Source organism: Ovis canadensis, chromosome 24, assembly GCF_042477335.2.
Source record: "Ovis canadensis isolate MfBH-ARS-UI-01 breed Bighorn chromosome 24, ARS-UI_OviCan_v2, whole genome shotgun sequence".
Classification (NCBI taxonomy): domain Eukaryota; kingdom Metazoa; phylum Chordata; class Mammalia; order Artiodactyla; family Bovidae; genus Ovis; species Ovis canadensis.
Genome location: NC_091268.1, coordinates 36,696,898 through 36,720,058, shown reverse-complemented (window position 1 = coordinate 36,720,058; position 23,161 = coordinate 36,696,898). Strand labels below are relative to the sequence as shown.

Sequence of the window (23,161 nt, the reverse complement as noted above, 5' to 3'; positions counted from 1 at the left end):
CCACCCAGAAACTAATCCCATCACCATAAAACCCAAGACTTCGAGCCACGCGACACAGATATTTTCCTGGTTTCCCTTACCCTACTGCTCTCCACCCGGGTGCCCTTTCCCAAAGAAATCTCTTGCTTTGTCAGCACATGTGTCTCCTCGGACAATTCATGTCCAAGTGTTAGACAAGAGCCCAATTTCGGGCCCTGGAAGGGGTCTGCCTTCCTGCAACAGTTTGACATCACTTACTATGAGGTGATGATCGCCAAAGAGCCTTTCTGGGCATGTGCAGTTGGTAAGGTCTCCTTGACTTTGAGAATAAGGTACAAGTGGTCTTTTATCTCTTATCTGGGCAGGGCTCAGCTCCTCTCTTCTGCTACTATGGAGTATATGTCCACCAGGGAGAAACTCCAGCTGCTCAGCCTGGGACCCATCTATCTCTGGCCTGAGTATAGGTTCTGACAATCTAACAAGAGGCTGTCTGCACTGGCAGTATTATGAAAAGATGTCCTGCTTCTCCCACCTCTCTTGAATCTTAAGATCTTACTATCTTGTAGCTTCCAGGTCTAAGGGTCTTTCATCTTAGTCTTGATATCCATTGTTAAAAAATAAAATTCAACTCAACAAATCACGAATCAAGCAGTATTCAATCTAGCAGATAGAAAGGAGTTCCAAAGACTAGACAAGTCAGGAGATTTTGTGGGCAGAAGGGAGCAGGAACAAGCAAGCTGCACTAGGTAGAAAGTGGATCAAGGTTATTATCCTCAGAGCGGATGTCAGGGGTCTGCAGAGCCACCTAATTAATGCTGATCAGGCAATTTCTGACTGACTGGGGTAAGATTCCATTTCTGGGAGAGTTGACTCTGTAATTAAGTCTTGGTTTGATTGATATGGGGCTTGGTATTGGAGAAGGAAATGGCAATCCACTCCAGTGTTCTTGCCTTGAGAATCCCATGGACAGAGGAACCTAGTGGGCTACGGTCCATAGGGTCGCACAAGTGACTTCATTTGGGGACTCTTGTCTTTAACACTGTCAGGTGTGTGTGCTCCTTTCCCTTGGTTCCATCTCATCACAGCAAAGCTTTGAAATGATGTACCAGTGTTACAGCTCAGTTACAGCCCAAGAGTTTATTAAGCAGACAGCAGATCCGTACACCCAAGAAGTGAGGGCACGCAGCCCCGAAGGAGTGGCCTCAACCTGTTTTGGCTTCCCTTTTTTATACTTCTTGTCTCCTCCCCATTGGAACCTGATTGGTTCTTGAATACATAAAATAAGGCTCATATATGTAAGGCGAGTGCCGAGAAAAAGAGAGTGAGCTGGGCAGTCACGCAAGAAAAGGGAAATTTATTAGAGGGAAAAGAGCGGGTGACTGGCCCATAAGGAGAACCAGCATCCTCCCTTTCCAACCGAGTCCTTCTTACACCCCACCAATGAAAAATCCTCTGGAGGCATGGTTACATAGCCGGGGGTCTGGAATCTGGTGGTCTCACAGCTTTGAGAAGATAGGCGCCAGTGAGATAACAGGATGCCATTTGGACAATTTGGTCAGTCTCAAGGGTCACTGTGATTTATTCTTTGTTTGCGAGGTCGGCATAATAAGCCATCTTAACAATGAGACCCCATGTGGGCCCCATCAATATCCACCATTGATCAGGAAGGGGGCATTTTTTCCCACCGGAGGTTCCCACTCCAGTCCTCGGACTTTTCCTTTGTTCTCCTTTTCATCTGCTTTCTAACCGCCATTTTGGACTCCCCTTTTTTTCCCCGCTCTGACTGCCTAACAGCACCATCAGGTCAACACGTTACCTTAACACACACTGTTGAAAACAGCACTTTAGAGAATAACTGTTCCCCTGTCTGCACTTCTCCTGAGCAATCAGGATCTAGCTCAGACACAGCGGGTGTTTAATGGTTGCCCATTGAGCTAATACATTCATGTGCGGCGTAATGGCCCGTTTCTCCCGCCATCTTTTATTCTTTCCGTTTATTTCCCACGTTCTATAGAATGTGATCGCCCAAGCCTAATTCAAGGGAGAGAATCCAGTGCAATAGCTGGCTTCATGAGGATTTCTTCTCCAGAGGTGCAAGGGTGCTAAGCCCTGCTGGCTGCAAAGGCAACTGCCAGGTTCTATGGCTGAGTGGCCCTTTGGGGAAGGCTGGTTAAGTGAGTTCATTGCTCCTCTCTGGAGCTGGTGCACTGGGACACAAGTGTTCAGGTCTGAGGAAAGAGGCAATATAAATAGAACTTGAGGTACCAACTTAACCACCGGATAGACCTGGATTTGAAGCTGAGCTCTTCCCAATAGGAGCTGTGTGAGCTGGGGTGGGTTCCTCAACTTCTCTAAGCATCAGTTTCCTCATCAGTAAAATGGGGGTGATAAGGGTCTATAGTGAATTGATTGCCACACCTTGAGGAGGTTTCTTCCATAATCAATTTTAACTGTGTGACTTGCTTTGACCCATGGGACCGCAGCAAAGGCAATGCAAGCAGAAGCTGGGGACGTGCTTGCACATTAGGGCTTACTCTCTCTTGCTGTTAAGTACCTTTCCGCCATCATGTGAACAAGTGTGGGCTGACGGATGAGAGGCATGTGACTGTCACCCAAGCTGACATCAGGCCAACTGCCAGACAGACATGTGAGGGAGGCTTTCCTGGACCATCCAGCTCCAGCCAAGCCAGCCCAAGTCAGAATAAACCCCCAACAAACCCATAGTAATGTGAGAAATGTTTAAGACATTACCTTTGAGGGAGGAGGGATTGTTACACAGCAAAAGCTGACCAATACACATTTCCTCACCAGAGTGATGCTTGAGATGTAAATGTGCATGCATAAAAGTACCTCCACCAGTGCCTGACACATAAGCATTGAATCAGCTTGGATCACATAACTGGGTCTATGAAACCAGGATACTGGGAGCTTCTGGAAGATGATCTTCACTGAAACAGAGAGAGGCAAGAGAAGAAAGTCTGCTTCATTTACACAATGCATGGGGCCAGACCTGTTTCTCTCACACAGGGCAGCTCTTCCAGACCCTGCAAAATCACCACCAGTCATCGCTGATCGGCACAGACGTGAGTGTTTCATTCCAGTGTCATCTTGAAGATCTGTATCAGCTGCAGGATTAGTCAGTGGGAAGGGGGCAGGCCCTTCTATTCCTGTGCCACCGACAAAAACCCATCAGAGACCCAGCAAGTAACACACTCACACAGCGAAGTGGTCTGACAAGAGTCCCTTCCCCACTAGTCAACAGGTGTGGCAGAACTAGGCTACCTTGGATTCACTATATGGACATTTACACTTAAAACCAAATTACAATACCTCTCAGCCTATCGCCTGCACCCCATCCCTATATCCAAAGAGAAACCTCATCTATAAAATTCACTGGCAGTCCAGTGGTTAGGACTCTGTACTCTCACTGCAGAGGGTCCAGGTTCAATACCTGGTCAGGGAACTAAGATCCCACAAGTCACACAGCTTGGCAGGAAAAATAAAAAGCCACTTCATCTGCACTCACACATCAGTTTTTCACTGCAGTCTGAAAAACACAAAAGTTGCCAAGTTCTTTCTCTCTGCTTCAGACTGAGATGCAAGAAGCCACATCAAGGAACCACCAGCTGACAGTATCCCTTGTGAGAATGCGCTGGCGTTGACGTGCCACTTCCCAATGCTCACAATGCAGAGAGGTCTCAGGGCCCCACAGAGAGTGGATACTGCACACAAGCGGCCCTTCCCATGGCTGCATCACTGCAACTGCTTGCTTCCCCAACAGTCACAAAGGCTCTCATAGAAAACAGTCCTACAGATAGCATCTTTGTAAAAGCCAAGCATTGGAAACAATCCTGTTGTCCTTCAACAGTAGAATGAGCTTCTTTTTGAAAAGTGTGGTTAATTTACACAGTGGATGGGGGGCTAAAGAACAGTGAGAATGCACTCCACACAATAGCATGCATGCAGTTCGCAAACATGAAGTTAAGTGAAAGAAAATACTCACACAAAAAAATATTTTCAATAAATCTACATAAAGCTTGAAAACAAGCAAAATCAGATGACATGATTCAGAGATTCATTCTAAGGTGATAAAATTGCAAAGAAAAGCAAAGGGGGTGATTACCAAAAACTCAGGAACATGGTTTCCTTTTGGAGGGTGGAAAGGAAAAGGTTTCAAAAGCAAAGAAGTATGTGGGGGTTGGCTCTTAGAGGGCGGATTGTTCAAGTTCTTGATCTCTGTGGTGGTTATTTTTTTTTCTTTTAAATATGGAATGCTTCACGAATTTGCATGTCATCCTTGCGCAGGGGCCATGCGAATCTTCTCTGTATCGTTCCAGTTTTAGTATATGTGCTGCCAAAGCGAGCACTGTGGTGGTTATTTATACAAGTGTTTGCATGCATGGATGCTCAGTTGCTAGTCATGTCCGACTCTTTGCAACACTATGAACCATAGCCTTCCAGGCTCCTCTGTCCATGGGATTTTCCCGGCAAGAATACTGGAATGGGTAGACATTTCCTTCTCCAGAGGATCTTCCCAAGCCAGAGCTCAAACCCGCATCTCCTGCCATCTCCTGCGTTGCAGGCAGATTCTTTGCCATTGAGCCACCAGGGAAGCCCCATATGAGTGTTTGCTTTATAGCAATTCTTCTTGCTGTCCACTTACGTTTTATGAATTTTTCTTTTTTTTCTTTTTTGCTGCGTTGGGTCTTTGTTTGTTGTGGCATGCAGACTCAGTAGTTGTGGTACCTTCGTTGCTCCGCAGCACGAGGAATCTTAGTTTGTGAACCAGGGATCAAACTCGTGTACCCTGAATTGGAAAGCAGATTCTTCACCACTGGACCACTAGGGAAATCATGAATTTTTCTTTATGTGTGTTATATATGCCACCCACCTCCTAAGAAAAGATTTTTGAAAAGCAATTCTATAGCACATGTTCTTCACACTTCTAATGATGGGGGCAAAAACCCATTCTGTGGAGTCCAGCAGATACAGATACCATGACATCCTCTCATCACTCTTGTTGTTCCTGCCTCCCCTCATGGCCTCAGACCCAAACCTTCACACTTCCCTCCTAAGCTGGTCATATAATAACTCCCATGACCATTGTGGATGCAAAGGGATATTGGTAATGGTGGTGATGGGAGTGAAAGCTGTCTACTTCTACAATAAGGTCTGAGTTCCTCTTCAGCCAACCAAAATACCAGGAGTCGCAGCAGCATGGTAGTCAAACAAGACCCTTATAGAGCCTTTCCAGGACAAACTCCCTTCCCCACACCTTTGCTTTAAGCTCCTCTCTGAAATCCCTAGAAAACCGTATATGATGCACACTTCCTGAGCTTTTTACAGAAGCTAAAACCCCCTCCAAATGGAAGAAATTAACTACCTGATGACCATGAGCACAACCCTGAGACCTACTGGCACCTAAAGACTGATAATCTTAGCCCCTGTGACACTGCCCTGTTACCTCTGCATCAACCAATCTGAGAATTGTCCATGAGCCGATCATATGCCCTGGGACGCCTCTCCTTCACCTGCCCTTTAAAACTGCCTTGCTGAAACCCACTGGGAACTCGGCTCAGGCTTTCTGAGCACTAGCTGTCCCAGACTTCTTGTATGGTGCTCTGAAATAAGCAATGCACTTTCCTCCACCACAGCCCGGTGTCAGTAGCTTGGCTTTACTGCCAGTAGATGAGCAGATTCACGTTTCATTCAATAACAGCCGCAGTAGCAGTAACAGTAGCAATCTTCCACGTGGATACAGACCCTGGTTGGAACAAGGTTAGAACTCGCTTGTACATCCCAGGTTGGACACGCAGCCACACTTGGTCTCCACTCAACTTTTTTTTAAATATTTATTTTTATTTATTTCTTTGGCTGTGCTGGGTCTTAGGTGCAGCACACAGGATCTTCCATCCTTGTCAAGGCATGCAGAATCTTTAGCAGTGGCAAGCGAACTCTCAGTTGCACTATGTCAGGTCTAGCTCCCCAATCAGGGGTCAAACCCTGGCCCTCTGCATTGGGAGCATGGAGTCTTAGCCACTGGACCACAAAAAAATCCCTCCCCGCACTCAGCTCTAGCTCAGCACATGTTTCAACAGTGGGTATGTGGTTGCACTTCTGAAGAAGAGGGTTGATGTTCTGTGCCCAGTCAACTGAGAGAGAGGAGGATAGAGCCTAGAAGAACACTGACCTCTAGAGGAGGGCAGATGAGAGAAGACCTCAGAGGAAGCGAGGAGGAGCAGCCAGTGTGTGGTGGCCAGGAAGCCCAGGAGGGGCCAACTCTTAAAACGTGTTGTTGCGGTCAAATGCTGCACATCATAGAAGATACATGGAATCAGCCCAGTTTCCTGGGCTGTGATCCCCTTTGCTCTCAGGTGGCCTCAGCCTGCAGTGGCTTTGAGCAGGATTTCAATTCTCTGGCCAGGGATTGAAATCCAGAGATTGAGGTCAGGCCGTGGCAGTGAAAGCCTGAATCCTCGCCACTAGACCATGAGAGCAGGTGGCCAGTGACAAGACCTGTTAGTTGTGTAGAAATGCATTTCCACAAACAGATGGAAAGTAGTGAAACAAGTAAATTGTTTATTAGGAGGAAAAAGAGTACGTGAATAGACTCACAGGGCTGGCTCAGAGAGAGAGCCGTGCCCTCATGGTACTTTGAATCACTTAGTTGGGTCATTTCTTCCGTGTTTCCTCTTGGCCAGTCATCTTTCTTTGCTTGGCTCTGAGTCATATTTGCTTTAACTCACAATCCTCCCTGTGTGTGAACATCTCTTAAGCCAAGACGGAGTCTAGTAAAGAGGCCTGTGGGTAGGTTGACATCACCCACTATAGGGTGGTGCCCCTTTTGACCTTCAAAGTTCCTTTCTGTGCACGTGTAGCCAGGAAGTTCTCCTTGATCTCAAGAATGAGAAATATGTAGTCTCTGTATCTCTTAACTGAATGAGAGGGCTCAGTTCCTCTCTGCCCCTGCCATTACTGTTATCATAAAGTGTCCACCAGAGATAAGGTCCTGGAGGAGGAAATGGCAACCCACTCCAGTATCTTTGCCTGGAAAGTCCTACGGACAGAGGAGCCTGGCAGGTCACAAAGAGTCAGACACAACTGAAGTAACAGCACCAGAGACAAAAGTCCAGCTATTTACTATCCTTCTGTTGTTATTCCTATCTGGAAGTGTAGACAGGAGGCTGGCTGTAAATGTCTAACCTGGAGCCAATCTATCTCTGGCCTCAAATCCCCCTGGAAAGACCTGAGCCCCAAGAAATCTTTAGTGGGAGGATGAAGGTTGAAGATCTATCTTCTGAAGCTTCTTCAGGCTAGCATGAGGCTCATAGACCCTACCTAGCCAGGGTCACAGAGTTCTTGTCCTGTCTCCTTAAGTGGCCCAGGGTGTCTTCTGTTGTTATTCCAGCAGAATCTGTCCTAAGGAATGGCTGGAATCTTTGCAGTACCATCATCTTGTCCAGGAAAACACTGTGTCCTTAAAAAAAAACAAACTAGACACATAGATTAAGTAGACAGGATCCAAAGACCAGTAAAAGAATTATTATAACCAGGGGTCCAAGCAGGTGTAAGAACTAGGTTACATTTGGTAGCAGTTCTGATCTTGGTTCAGATAGAGTCAGCTCTTGGGTTTATTCTGTCCAAAGAAATGGAACCATTTGGAGTGATATAGAGTAGATGTCTACTTCTATTATCCCACTGTGATTGGTATCAGGGTAGTAGATCCAGTTAGAAGTAGTGAGTGACCACCTGAATGTTAATAACAAAATAGATCTCATTTCTTTTCAGGAGAATAAGCATGACACCCAGTCTGGACTTGACACTTTGAGGAGACTTGTAGCTGGTTGCCTAGTTTTATCTAAGTCAATTTTAACCTTTGATGTGGCATTAACACATAAGTAACAGGAGCTATTGGTCACTACACATGTCTTTTCTCTTTTTGTAATGTATGATCTAAAGCAATTTTATCATGTAAAAAGTGTCATAGTTACAAGAGGACACTTGAAAATGTAAGGTTACAGCCACTGGCTACCAGCTAGTGTTGTGTCAAGAATGGCTAGGGACATCAAGTCTGACAGAGCTCATAAAACAAGTTCTCAAGAAGTACAAGAACTTGTCTGAAACACACCCATAGCGTCACCTAGTATCATCTTGGATGTCTGAACCATAGCACTTTTAATTGGAATTTTCTCCTTAATAGCTAAAGCAGATGTCATCATTAATGATTTTAGTGTTTCTCTAGGTATGAAAAGATGCAAGAATTTTGGCTCATAAAGTCTTCTCCTGAAAGCATCTAACTATCTGAAGGCCTGTTCTTCTAGTTTTTCTCAGAGCAGAGAGCACTTCATTCCTCATCTCCACCCTGAACCCCTTCCAAGATGCTGCAGGTCTGCAGTCGCAGTGGCTCATGCTTTAATCCTTGTAGAGGCAGATGGTAAGTGCTGCTGACAAGTGCTAATTTGTAGGTGACAAGGCCTCCTCGTTGTCGAAAATTTGACCATGTATTTGGAAGCATTTCATGATCATTTCCTTCCATGCTAAGGATGCTCATTTCCAGGTGCGGTAAAGATTTTGCTGATAGGCTATTCAATGTGCTCTTACAGGACTAGGCCTTATTAAAAGCAGCCAAAAGTCTCTGGGATGGGCGTCCCTGGTGGTCTAGCGATTAAGAATTCACTCACCAATGCAGGGGAGACAGGTTTTATCCCTGGTCTGGAAAAGATCCCACATGCCACAGAGCAACTACGCCTGTATACCACAACTACAGAGCCAGTGTGCTAGGGCCTGGGTGCCACAACTACTGACCCAGTGTGCTAGGGCCTGGGTGCCACAGCTACTGAGCCAGTGTCCTAGGGCCTGGGTGCCACAGCTACTGACCCAGTGTGCTAGGGCCTGGGTGCCACAGCTGCTGACCCAGTGTGCTAGGGCCTGGGTGCCACAGCTACTGAGCCAGTGTGCTAGGGCCTGGGTGCCACAGCTACTGAGCCAGTTTGCTAGGGCCCGGGTGCCACAGCTACTGACCCAGTGTGCTAGGGCCTGGGTGCCACAGCTACTGAGCCAGTGTGCTAGGGCCTGGGTGCCACAGCTACTGAGCCAGTTTGCTAGGGCCCGGGTGCCACAGCTGCTGACCCAGTGTGCTAGGGCCCGGGTGCCACAGCTGCTGACCCAGTGTGCTAGGGCCCGGGTGCCACAGCTACTGACCCAGTGTGCTAGGGCCCGGGTGCCACAGCTGCTGACCCAGTGTGCTAGGGCCCGGGTGCCACAGCTGCTGACCCAGTGTGCTAGGGCCCGGGTGCCACAGCTGCTGAGCCAGTGTGCTAGGGCCCGGGTGCCACAGCTGCTGAGCCAGTGTGCTTGGGCCTGGGTGCCACAGCTGCTGACCCAGTGTCCTAGGGCCTGGGTGCCACAGCTACTGAGCCCATGCATTGCAGCTACTGAAGCCCACGTGTCTAGAGCCCGTGCTCCACAACAGGAGAAGCCACGGCAATGACAAGCTTGAGCACTGCAAAGAAGAGTAGCCCCCATCCATCACAACTCGAGAAAGCCTGTGGGCAGCAGTGAAAACCAAGCACAGCCAATAATGAATACATAATAGATCATTTTTTAAAGAAAGTCTCTGGACTACCTTTCTTACTCGTCTCTATGGCCCAAGAAAATATTCACTCTTGTTGCTTCTTCTCATATCTAGACTTAGACTATTACAGTCATCAATCTCATACGGAGCTACATGTCATCACTTTATCAGAGGCGCAGTCACACATTTGGTAATGTAAGAAACAATAACTTTACAAAACAGGCAATATAGGTAATAATATAGTTAACAGTATTAGTAAGAATTCAAATCAAGAACTTCTGTTAGGTGCAGCGAAATCACTGCAGATGGTGACTGCAGCCATGAAATTAAAAGATGCTTACTCCCTGGAAGGAAAGTTATGACCAACCTAGATAGTATATTCAAAAGCAGAGACATTACTTTGCAGACTAAGGTCCATCTAGTCAAGGCTATGGTTTTTCCAGTAGTCATGTATGGATGTGAGAGTTGGACTGTGAAGAAGGCTGAGCGCCGAAGAATTGATGCTTTTGAACTGTGGTGTTGGAGAAGACTCTTGAGAGTCCCTTGGACTGCAAGGAGATCCAACCAGTCCATTCTGAAGGAGATCAACCCTGGGATTTCTTTGGAAGGAATGATGCTAAAGCTGAAGCTCCAGTACTTTGGCCACCTGATGCGAAGAGTTGACTCATTGGAAAAGACTCTGATGCTGGGAAGGATTGGGGGCAGGAGGAGAAGGGGACGACCGAGGATGAGATGGCTGGATGGCATCATGGACTCGATGGACATGAGTCTGAGTGAACTCCGGGTGATGGTGATGAACAGGGAGGCCTGGCATGCTGCGATTCATGGGGATGCAAAGAGTCGGACACGACTGAGCAACTGAACTGAACTGAATATATCCCAGGTCATCTGACTTAGTTTATTCTGTACCAATTCTTATTTTTCAGGGAAATTATATATTGGCATTTATATATGCTGATGTTGATTCTGGGAAATATATATATTTATATATAAATAAATATATAGGCATATATATATGCTGATGCTGGGAAAGACTGAAGGCAGAAGGAGAAGGGGATGACAGAGGATGAGATGGTTGGATGGCACCACTGACTTGATGGACATGACTTTGAGCAAGCTCCAGGAGTTGGTGGTGGACTGGGAAGCCTGGTGTGCTGCAGTCCACGGGGTCACAAAGAGTCAGACACAACTTAGTGACTGAACTTAACTGATATATTGGTATTGTACATAAGGTATCTGACTTAATTTCCTAATGTTACTAAGCTGGTTATCCCTAGTACAATTTAACTGTTCACAGCATATGCTGCTTCTGCTGCTGCTAAGTCGCATCAGTCCTGTCCGACTCTGTGCCACCCCAGAGACTAAAGTGTTCACAGCATATAAGAGCCTTTAAACTTAAATTATTATAGCCTTGTGTTAACCACATTAATCCATCCCATACTTGTGGGAGGATTTATTTTTTGGCTGAAATTTTGCTTGTTGCTCTGATCAAGCTTGAGTAACAGAGGAAAATTCATATTTACGGCCAGGGTCAGAGCAGGCATTATTAACTGGCCAGGCAAGGGGATACCATCCAGTAATATCAATAGTGTTCTGAACGGCACTATACTTTTTTTCTTCTAGAATAAATTTCCTGAGCACTGCAATGGGGCCAAAAATTAGAGCCTTGGAGTGGAGAAATCCACCAAGGTAACCCAAAAGTACTAAGCATAGGTAATTAGCCACAAACCCAACAATTAGATTTATTTTTGAAACTAGCATAGGATCATGCCTATGCTGCAGAAAATTTGATTCATTTGCAAAGGTCCAAGAAGTCACTAAACATTATAAATGATCATATGAGTCAGGCCCAGAATCTGGGGCAAGCTGCCTGCTTCTGATGTTGTCTTCTTCTCATCCTGGTGTGCATGGAGTCACTCTTCTGTTTGAGAATTATTTTAAGATGATTTTGAGGTCAGTCACCCTCTCTATAGGCCAGTACAGTGCAGGGTTCCTTTGTGAGTGGAGATTAATCCAAGTCAATCCCTTCAGTTTCACTGCGTGTGAGCTAGTTAAGAGTACCTGATAAGGGTCCTTCCATCTAGGTTGGAGACAGTCCTTTAAATTATATCTTTTCCAATATGCATAATCCCCTGGTTGCAGATCATGGGGCATCTGATCTTCATCCAAAGAGATTACTGACACAAGCTCCAGAAACAAACCTAGAGTGTCCTTTTAATAATTCAATTAAACTGTACATTAATGTAACATAACAGCAAGGAAAGTGAAAGTGAAGTTGCTCAGTCGTGTCCGACTCTTTGCGACCCCATGGACTGTAGCCTACCAGGCTCCTCCCTCCATGGGATTCTCCAGGCAAGAGTACTGGAGTGGGTTGCCATTTCCTCCTCCAGGGGATCTTCCTGACCCAGGGATCAAACCCGGGTCTCCTGCATTCCAGACAGATGCTTTAACCTCTGAGGAACTACCTGGAAAATGAGTTTTAGTAAATGCAGACCTCCATTAACAAAACTGGAATTTAATATTCATTGAAACATAATTATTTTCTCTAAAAGTACCCTCATTTCTACCAAATATAGTCAAATCAAGATTAATTTGCCTGAAAGACCTGTACTCTGAAAACTATAAGTCCCTGATGAAAGAAATGAAGAAGACACAAACAGATGGAAAGATATACCATGTTTGTGGATTAGAAGAATCAATATTATCAGAATGACTATACTATCCAAGGCTATCTACAGATTCGATGCAATCTCTATCAAATTACCAAGGTCATTTTCCACAGAACTAGAACAAAAAAATCTTAAAATTTGTATGAAGACAAAAAAGACCCTGAATAGTGAAAGTAATCATGAGAAAGAAAAACAGAGCTGGAAGATTCAGGCTCCCTGATTTCAGGCTATACTATAAAGCTATAGTCATTAAAACAGTATGGTACTGGCACAAAAATAGAAATATAGATCAATGGACCGGATAAAGAACCCAGAAATAAACCTATGTACCTATAGTCAATTGATCTGTGACAAAGGAAGCAAAACAAATGGCGCTGGGAAAACCAGACAGCTACATAATTTTAAAAAATTGAAATAAGGTGATTCTTTTACACCGTACACAAAAATAAGCTCAAAATGGGTTAAAGACCTAAATGTGAGACCAGATACTATAAACTCAGAGAGGAAAACATAGGCAGAACACTCTCTGACATAAATCTCAGCAATATCTTTTTTTTTAACCTCAGAATAATGGAAATAAAAATAAGCAAATGGGACCTACTTAAACTCAAAAGCTTTTGCATAGCAAAGGAGACAATAAACAAAGCAAAAAGACAACCCACAGAATGGGAGAAAACAGGTGCAAATAATGTGACTGTCAAGAGTTTAGGCTCCAAAATTTAAAACAGGTCATGATGCTTAAGATACCACTCTAATGGCAGAAACTTAGATTTCAAATGCAAATACAAAAAAGATCATGTAAAAGAGTCCAACACTAAAATATCAAGTTATGAAAATCTGGAGAGACTATTTTTATATAGAGATTCCTAAAGCATAATTATTCATATGGAGTTTACCTAAAAGCTCTTGTCTTATTTACATTTAATTTACTTATAAAAATTTTATCATACCAAGTTCTTTATTTATTTACATGCTGACAATTGGCAATAGGTATAACAAAATCTTATTTGACGTCTATTAAACCTAGATAAAATAAAGATTTTATATTTAATGTTGATGACTCTAAAGACATGTCTATATTAATTAGATTAACAAGTCTAAACATTAATACCAGATATTAATTTAATACTGAATATTTTCCAGTTCACACAAACCTGCAATGAATTCTAGTCATTTACCTTCTGTATTTTCCAGAATTTACATAAACACTTAATATCCTTTAAGCCAATTAAGTAGAGCTCATTGACAAATTAATCCTAATAATACCATCTAAAGGTAAAGACAAGCATACATACACGTAGACAGACATGAGCGATCGCATAGCTTCCTTTTCTAAACTTAGTCATAAATCAGGTATCACAATATAAAACTCACTAGTTGTAAATAACAGTTGGAATAAGTTTAATTTTAAAAGGCTTCTTCCTCATCTTTTGGTCTCAAGGCACAGAGTGAGAAATGCAAGTTCTCCTAGAAGTACTTGTTCCCTCAAGGTCAGGATTCTGGGGGGGAAAAAAAGTATTTTAACAAGTTAGCTTTCTTTAATTGCACATGCAAAAAAAAAAAAGCAGGTTTTGCAATTTCAAAACAAAATTTTCTCTAAAGAGTATTGTAGCCATATAATATAAATATATATATATATCTTTTTCTGTAGTCATAGATTCATAGCTAAAATTTAGACCAGATAGTGCTCAAATTGACCCTTGATAACAGGCTGATAAAATAAATAACCCTTGCCCCAGCAGGAGTTATCCCTCTGGGGAGGTGGTATCTTAGTTTGAGAAGAAGAATCTGGAGGAGTAAGCAAACTTAGAGGAGTGGGTGAAGCTTGGTTTCTCCCCTGAGAGTTGGGAGAAGTTAAAAGGGGATTATTTAGAATGTCAGAAGAGTTTTCTGATTCCTCAGGGTTTTGATTATAGGAACTAGACAGATCAGGATTATGATAAAGGGCCATAAAGTCCTGAACACAAGGGGACCGCAGTCCACTTTCCCATTTTGTTGCAATAAAGATCTAATTGTAAGATAGTATTATAAACTAGAGACACACTTTCAGGCTATTTTTCCATCCCCCAACTTAAATTAAAACCAGGTAATATTATGGTAAAACAAAGTTTTCCCTTTCTCAGTCCACCTGAAAAAAGGGATCCTCCCATGTTGAGCAACCTACAACCAAGAATGGCAGTCCTAGAAATGAAGTCCAGAATTCTAAAAACATCATTAGGACACACTTGAAGGAGATTCAGAGCATCCTCTGAATTTCTTTAGAATCCTGTTGACTGACGGGATTTTGAGCGTCTTCTACTCTCCCACCAATCCCCGATCAGATTCTCGGCTCAACCTGATCCCTTTGAGCCAATGCCAGTGCTTTGCCAGGGCCCTTCTTGAAGGGGATCTGTTATAGCACTGCAATCTGCTTGAACATGCCCGGCCCATTAGACTGTCCATTGCAGCGTGTGGACTGCTAAGGCCTGGAGCGAATGGGTCTGATGGATGCAAAGAGGAGCCCCTGGAGAAATTGGAGTTGGGTGCTGTGTAAAATGCCATGGGGGTCAGGACCTGAGGAGTGGGAGGTGGGAGTATTCCCAGGGGGGATATTTGGACACAGAGCAAGGTGGGAGATTAAACAGCAGAAGATTCCCAAGTCTATCACCCTGCTTGTTCAGCCGCCAAGGTTTTTACCTTGGGGATCATCTGACGATTTTATCTGACACAGGCCACAGAGTTTGGCAGTGGCCGAAACACAGTTTAGGAATGAGGTCCAGAAAATCCTTCCCTAGAAGGGCTCAGAGACATGAAGTGAGAAAGAGAACTAGTTGTGTGCGTAAGGTGGGAAAGAAAAGCAGAGTGAAGTGTTCCATACAGGACAGAGAGAGAGAGAGAATCCTTGGGCTCCTTCATGGTTGGAAGTCACATTTCTGCCAGCTCCCAAAGAATAGCATCAGCCTTCACCCAAGCATTACTTATATCTGCACATTCTGAGGGATACGTCCTGTCACCCTCAATATGAGGGGAGCTATAATGCAGCAAGTGGAACAAGGTTGTGCCCTGCAGGTCTTGAAAAGAAAGAGAAGCAGACAGCCAGAGAAAGAACACCGAACTACTCCCTGTGGTCAACTCTGGGGACCAGGATAAGTCATGTGAAAGAAGGACTCTCACCTTTTTACCCTCTATGCTTCCAAATTATTTTAACTTTCACAAGGAGTGTTCATGCATTTGAAATTTTAAATGAAGGGAAAAAAAGCTACATGTTAACTAATACTAGCCTAATGATGTCGGAAGAAAGGACCAGAAAAGGAGAGAAAGCCAGCTGGGGGTCGTTGATGGCAGCTGAGGTATTCGGCAGGTGAGGACCGAGGTGAGGGGTGGCCAAAGGCCACGTGGTGTAAAGTGAGCTGGTCCAGGAATTGTACAGGTGGTGTGATGTGTACGCTGCTGGAAATACAACAGCAAGGGCAACTCCTGGTTAGGAGTTTTTAGGACACTCCTCCAGTCACCAATGATCTTGTAAAAATGGGCCAGGGTTCTTCCTGGTCTTTGGGGGACCGAGATTCAGAAGGTACATCTAATGGCAGCTTATTTTGGGGGTGGCCTTCCCCAAGAGGCAATGGGAAGTGAGAAGGAAACTGCTCTCCACCCACCCACTCCCATCCGCAAAGCAAGACACACAGGTCCAAGAAAGAAGTGCGCGGAGAACCAGAGGGATGAAGGTAACAACAAAATTTAGCCAAACTGTTCCAATTAGCCTGACATCAGAAATCAACAAAGCACCCTTTTCAACACATCCTGACAAGTGTTAATTGTATCTTTTGTTGTGTTATTTTTTAGTCTTTGCTAACTTGATTGGCCGAAAATCAATCAACTGTGGCATAGTCGACACTTTCTAAATTACCTGCTTACTCAGTTCCTTGGGCTTCCCTGGTGGCTCAGACAGTAAAAAATCCGCCTGCAATGTGGGAGACCTGGGTTCCATCCCTGGGTCAGGAAGATCCCTGGAGGAGGGCATGGAAACCCACTCCAATATTCTTGCCTGGAGAATCCCATGGACAGAGGAGCCTGGTGGGCTACAGTCCATGGGGCCTCAAAGAGTTGGACACGACTGAGCGACTAAGCACAGCACTCAAGTTTCTTGAGGATCAGACAGTAACTTTCTTTTTTTTTAAATACTTTATTTTATTTTTTTAAACGTATTTATTTATTTTTATTTTGGGTTGCTCTGGGTCTTCATTATGGTGCACAGGCTTTCTCTAGTTGTGGAGAGCAGGATGTACTCTCTCAGTAGCCGTGCAGGGACTTCTCATTGTGGTGGCTTTTCTTGTTGCAGAGCAGGGCACATGATGCTGCTGCTGCTGCTGCTAAGTCACTTCAGTCGAGGCCGACTCTGTGCGACCCCAGAGACGGCAGCCCCCCAGACTCTCCCGTCCTTGGGATTCCACATGGGCTTCAGTAACTGTGGCTCAAGGGCTCTAGAGTGCAGGTTTAGTAGTTGTAGGACATGGGCTTATTTGCTGCTCGACAAGTAGAATCTTCCTGGACCAGAGATTGAACTTGTGTCCTCTACACTGGCAGGCAGATTCTTATCCACTGTACCACCAGGGAAGTCCTAAAAGTCTTTTATTTTTGTTAATATTTTTATTTGGCTGCACCGGGTCTTAGTTGTGGCATGCAGAATCTTTAGTTGCAGCATTCGAGATCTTAATTGTGGCATGGGAAATCTTAGTTCCCCAAACAGGGGTCAAACCCAGGCCCTCTGCTTTGGGAGCTTGGAGTCTTAGCCACTGGGTCACCAGAGAAGTCCCCAGATGGTAGTTTTCATCTTCTCATTCCAAGCATGACCTGGGATTAAGGATGAAATGCGCCATAGCATTGTTGTTTTTTTGATATTAAAATAACACAAGGAAATTTATATGTGTATATGTATACCTGAATTACTTTTCTGTACACCGGAAACTAACACAACGTTGTAAATCAACTATACTCCAATATGAAATAAAAAGATACAGGGTTAAGCATTTTCTGCATTGGTTTAAGGACAGTGAAACTGTGACCCCGAGGCCCACAATAATGCAAATTCAGGTATAACATAGTTGGTAATCGGCTCCCATCGTCAGCAAAGTTTCATTCGGGTTATTTCATTAACACTGCAAAGTATAACCCTGCTTTTAGTATAATCGAATTGGAGGACCTACACTGGAGAGAGTAGGATTTTCTAGTCTGAGATGCTTCCACCAGGGGGCGTCGCTAGACCTCTGAGAGAGAGTCGAAGAGAAAGCACACGAGGGAGAGGATAGAGTGCCTTCCCCATCAGGATCTGCAACCTATGCTCAGCGGGCTAAAGTGTGCCGCTGTGTAAATAAAGCTTTATTGAAGCACCACCGTGCTCATACATTTACGTTTGGCGGCCTTCACACCATAATGGCGGTGTTGAATAGCTGTTCGAGACTGTATAACCCACAATGACGAAAGTATTTACTGTCTTCCTTTACAGCTAAAGCTTGCCAAGCCCATTCTAATGCTCCCCCAGAAATGGTCTAGGACACTTACTCATCTGAGAAGGAGTAGGAGAAGGAGTCACCTCCATGGGTGTAGGGAAGCACCGCACTGTGAGGTAGGTACCATTATTATCCCCACTTTACTGAGGCACAGGGACGGCAAAAAAATTTCCCAGACAATAATTGTTGGAACTAAGATTTGAAACCAGATAGTCTGGTTTCAGACCACCACCTACAAGTTGGGGCTTCTTAAAAGTTCTCAGAAAGGGAAAACAGAAACCAAAATCAGCCACATACAAAGATTCATAATTTTCAATAGCAACATAGAAAGGCAGGCAAAAAAAGGGAAGCAATGCATTCAAATTCTTGAATGAAAAAAATATTTTCAACCTAAAATTCTAGACCCTGATATCTAACAAACAAATATAAGGGCATAAAAAGATAGTATCCATCATGCAAGCTCTCAAAATAATTTCCCTCAATGAACTCTTTCTTAGGATGCTACTGAATAGTATGCTCTACCAAAATGAGAAATTTAAATTATAAAGAGGAAAACAGAGGTCTAGAGGAAAAGGAAAGAGAATTCCTAGGATGAGGATGAAAGGAAATCCAGTGTACTTCAGGCATAGGGAAAGTCTGTTCAGACTGAAACAAGAAGACAAGGGAGCCTCCCAGGTGGGAGGCTGCATTAGTTAAACACTGCTGGGTAACAACACCAAAGGTTAGCAGCTTAAAACAATGAACATTGATGATCTTATAGTTTCTAAGGGTCAACAATCTGATTCTGGTTCAGGGTCTTTCCTGCAGACAAGGCTGCAGTCATTCAAAGACTTCACAAGAGCTGAAGGATCTGCCCATTCATGTGGGTGCCTGGCAAGGGTCCTGAGTTACTTACTTGTCCTGCGGGCCTCCCCAGAAAGGCCACTCACCGCATGGGAGCTGGCTTCCTCTAGAGTGATTGATCCAGCAGAGAAGGGGACAGAGCCCAGGATAGAAGCCACAATGTCTCTTATATTCTAACCTTGGAACTAACATACCATCACTTCTGCAGTATTCTATCAGTCACCAAAGACCAACTGTTATACAAGGTGCGAGAAGACTACACTAGATGTGAGTATCAGAAGACAGGGATCCCTGGGGCCATCTTGGAGGCTGGCAACTACAGAAGTATTCCCTTTACTGTGGCTGTATAACACAACTCAGTGGTGGAAAACATCTACTTACTGTGCATATGAGTTTGGGGGGTCAGAAATTCAGACAGGGAACAGAGGGGTTGGCTTGTCTCTGCTACCCAATGTCTAGAGCTGAAAGACTCATCAAAGTGTTACTGAGTCCAAGCTCACTCTGCTCATTGCATAAAAGACCAATAAATCCAAGAGATGAGGTGTTGAGGCAAGGAATACAACTTGACTTTTTAAATAATAATTTTTGTGTATTTATGGCTGTGCTGAGTCTTCCTTGCTGCACAGGCTTTTCTCTATTGTGGCCAGTGGGGGCTACTCCCCAGTCACAGTACACAGGCTTCTCTTGCTGCAGAGCACAGCCTCTAGGGTGTGTGAGCTCCAGTAGTTGCAGCTCCCAGGCTCTAGGGCACAGGCTCGATAGTTGGGGTACACAGGCTTTGTTGTTCTGCAGCATGTAGGATCCTCCCAAATCAGGGATTCAACCTGTATCTCCTACATTGACAGGCAGATTCTTTACCACTGAGACAGTAGGGAAACCCAAGGCAAGGAGTGTGACTTTATTCAGAAAGCCAGCTGACCAAGAAGACGGCAGACTAATGTCTCAAAATAACCATCTTATGGGGGGTCTGGAAGGCAGGTTCTTTTATAGAACTGAGAGGGAGAGGAGGTGAGGAAGTAAAGTACAAAGGTCATAAGTCTCGCAGATATCTCCTGGAATGGCCAGCCTTGAAGAGGGGATGTGCTCATTTCTTCTTTTCTGCAGGCTTGAACAGGTGGGCAGCTGTGAGCTGAATGAAAGAACTTTGACAGTCAGGCAGAGAATCCTGCTTCTCTGAGGTAGGGCATTATGTATGATTATAATAACAAAAGCAATGATAAGCAAAGGTGAAAGTCAAAGAAACAGATCCAACATGGAGTCACAACTGGCTCACAGTCTTAGAGAAGCCTGAGGGCTGTAATTATCTGAGGGGTCATTTACTTACCTGTCTGGTGGTTGCTGCTGGCTGTCAGCTGGGGGTCTCAGGCCTCACTATGTGCTCTGCCCATCTGGGCCGGTTTGGGCTTTCTCTCACTAGTGACCAGCTTCTAAGAGTAAGAGCCTTAAGAGAGACAGTCAGGCAGAAAACAAGCTGTCTTTTTATGTCCTGGTGTCAAAAACCACACACTGTCACTTCTACCACAATCTGTCACAGTAATCACAGGCTCCCACCCAGGGTCAAGAAAAGTCAGATAGACACTGCCTTTGATGCATAGTGAAAAGATTCTGGAAGAGCTTGTGGGAGAGGAAATATTGCTGTGGCCAGTTTTGCAAAATACAATTGACTGCAGAGGTCTTGGGAAGGTGGAGGGTGAGTGATAAATTACCTGCTGTGGTCGAAGGTGAAGATATTACTGAGAAGCTGTTGATGTAGGCAGAACTACATGAATGTGTTGAAAGCACAGTAAAATAAAGGGATTATTCACTCCAGGGAAAACAAAAACTTACACAAGAAGGAAAGGGAAGCATAGTATATTACATGGGTCAGCTTATATGGTATTTATATTGCCATACTAGTGTAAACACTGAACACTGATTTAACCAAACCTTGTGCTGTGATGAAGTTAAAGATGGGACTGGAAATGAATAAAGAGTGTGTAAAAGAGTTAAATCCTTTATATTAGGAAGTCAGTAAATAATGTTGTGATATGGTAATAGCATCAGTTCAGTTCAGTTAAGTCATTAAGTCATGTCCGACTCTTTGTGACCCCATGGACTGCAGCATGCCAGGCTCCCCTGTCCTCCACCAACTCCCAGAGCTTACTCAAACTCATGTCCATTGAGTCAGTAATGCCATCCAACCATCTCATCCTCTGTCATCCCCTTCTCCTCCTGCCTTCAGTCTTTCCCAGCATCAGGGTCTTTTCCAATGAGTCTGTTCTTCATATCAGGTGGCCAAACTATTGGAGTTTCAGTCTCAGCCTCAGTCCTTCCAATGAATATTCAGGACTAATTTCCTTTAGGATTGACTGCTTTGATTTCTTGCAGTCCACGGGAATCTCAAGAGTCTTCTCCAACACCACAGTTCAAAAACATCAATTCTTTGGCTCTCAGCTTTCTTTATAGTCCAACTTGCACATCCATACATGACTACTGGAAAAACCATAGCTTTGACTATATGGGCCTTTGTCAGCAAAGTAATGTCTCTGCTTTTTATGATATGGTAATATCATAAGAAATATATATTTGGAAACTTTCCTAGGGTCCGTCCAGTGGTTAAGAATTTGCTTTGCAATGCAGGAGACAAGAGTTCAATCCTTGGTTAGGGAACTAAGATCCCACATGACACAGAGCAACTAAGCCCAAGTGCCAGAATAATACTGAAGGCTGCCTGCTCTGGAGCCCATGCACCACAACTAGAGAGTCCATGCGCTGCAATGAAAGATCCCACATGATGCAACTAAGACCCAACACAGCCGAATAAACAACAAATAAAATTTAAAAATAATGGAAGAAATACACATTTGGTCTTTGTCCCCAGTTCCTGGCACAGAGATCCTAAAACCCTCGAAATTCCCTGAGTGATGAGATAAAGGAAGTATCTTTTGTTGTTCATAATAAGAGTTTCTGCAAATAAGGTGACTCAGTAGGCCCCTAAATGGGTTCCAGATGGGGGCTGGTTGCTGGAGAAACCAACTGTGGGGTTAAAGGGTTAGAATCACAGGATTAAAAGTTGAGATCTCCCCTGACCTCTAGGAAAGGGAAAGGAGCTGGGGATTGAGTTAATCACTAATGGCCTGTGATTTAATCAATCGTGCCTCCATAAAACCCCTAAGCAATGGTGTTTGGAGAGCTTCCAGGCTGGTGAACACATCGAGGTGCTGGGAAGGGGGCGTGCCTGCAGCTTCACTGCCCCTTGACTTTGTTGCCCCAGGCCTTGCTCTGTACATCTCTTTCATTTGTCTGTTCCTCAGATGTATAAGATGGATTTACAGAGGAACCAGAGATCAAATTGCCAACACCCGTTGGATCATCGAAAAAGCGAGAGAGTTCCAGAAAAACATCTACTTCTGTTTTATTGACTACACCAAAGACTCTGACTGTGTGGATCACAATAAAATGTGGGAAATTCTTAAAGAGATGGGATTATCAGACCACCTTATCTGCCTCCTGAGAAATCTGTATGCAGGTCAAGAAGGAACAGTTAGAACCTGACATTGAACAACAGACTGGTTCAAAATCGGGAAAGGAGTACATCAAGGCTGTATATTGTCAACCTGCTTATTTAATTTATTTGCAGAGTACATCAAGCGAAATGCCAGGCTGGATGAAGCACAAACTGGAATCAAGACGGAGAAATATCAATAACCACAGATATGTGGATGACATCACCCTATGGCAGAAAGTGAAGAACTACTAAAGAGCCTCTTTCTTGATGAAAGGAAAAGAGGAAAATGAAAAAGTTGGCTTAAAACTCAACATTCAGAAAACTAAGATCATGGCATCCAGTCCAATCACTTTATGGCAAATAGATGGGGAAATAATGGAAACAGTGACAGACTTTAGTTTCTTGGGCTCCAAAATCACTGCAGATGGTGGACTGCAGCCATGAAATTAGACGCTTGCTCCTTGGAAGAAAAGCTATGAAAGCAGATTAAAAAGCAGAGATATTACTTTGCTGACAAAGGCCTGTATAGTCAAAGCTATGGTTTTTCCAGTAGTCATGTATGGATGTGAGAGTTGGACTATAAAGAAAGCGGAGAGCCAAAGAATTGGTTTTTGAACTGTGGTGTTGGAGAAGACTCTTGAGATTCCCTTGGACTGCAAGAAATCAAAGCAGTCAATCCTAAAGGAAATTAGTCTTGAATATTCATTGGAAGGACTGAGGCTGAGACTGAAACTCCAATAGTTTGGCCACCTGATATGAAGAACAGACTCATTGGAAAAGATCCTGATGCTGGGAAAGATTGAAGGCAGGAGGAGAAGGGGATGACAGAGGATGAGATGATTGGATGGCATCACTGACTCGATGGACGTGAGTTTGAGTAAGCTCTGGGAGTTGGTGGAGGACAGGGGAGCCTGGCATGCTGCAGTCCATGGGGTCACAAAGAGTCGGACATGACTAAGTGACTGAACTGAACTGAGTTGTATCCTTCACAAGAACTGAAACTAGTAAGTAAACTTTTCCTTAGTTTTATGATCCATCCTAGCAAATTACTGAACTGAAGGAGGGGGCCGTGGGAACCCCTGATTTGTAGCCAATCAGTCAAAAGTACAAGAGGTTGACTGCT

The 23,161-nt window shown here is 44.2% G+C and overlaps 2 non-coding genes across 2 annotated transcripts; one reads left to right on the top strand and one right to left on the bottom strand.

Moving 5' to 3' along the window:
- The first annotated feature begins 3,369 nt into the window (after nucleotides 1–3,369).
- On the top strand, nucleotides 3,370–3,442 carry TRNAE-CUC (transfer RNA glutamic acid (anticodon CUC)). The gene has a single exon. It is a non-coding gene; the product is annotated as a tRNA-Glu (tRNA).
- A 797-nt stretch (nucleotides 3,443–4,239) lies between these two features.
- On the bottom strand, nucleotides 4,240–4,346 carry LOC138429805 (U6 spliceosomal RNA). Its single transcript, XR_011252895.1, has one exon. It is a non-coding gene; the product is annotated as a U6 spliceosomal RNA (small nuclear RNA).
- Nucleotides 4,347–23,161: the final 18,815 nt, after the last annotated feature.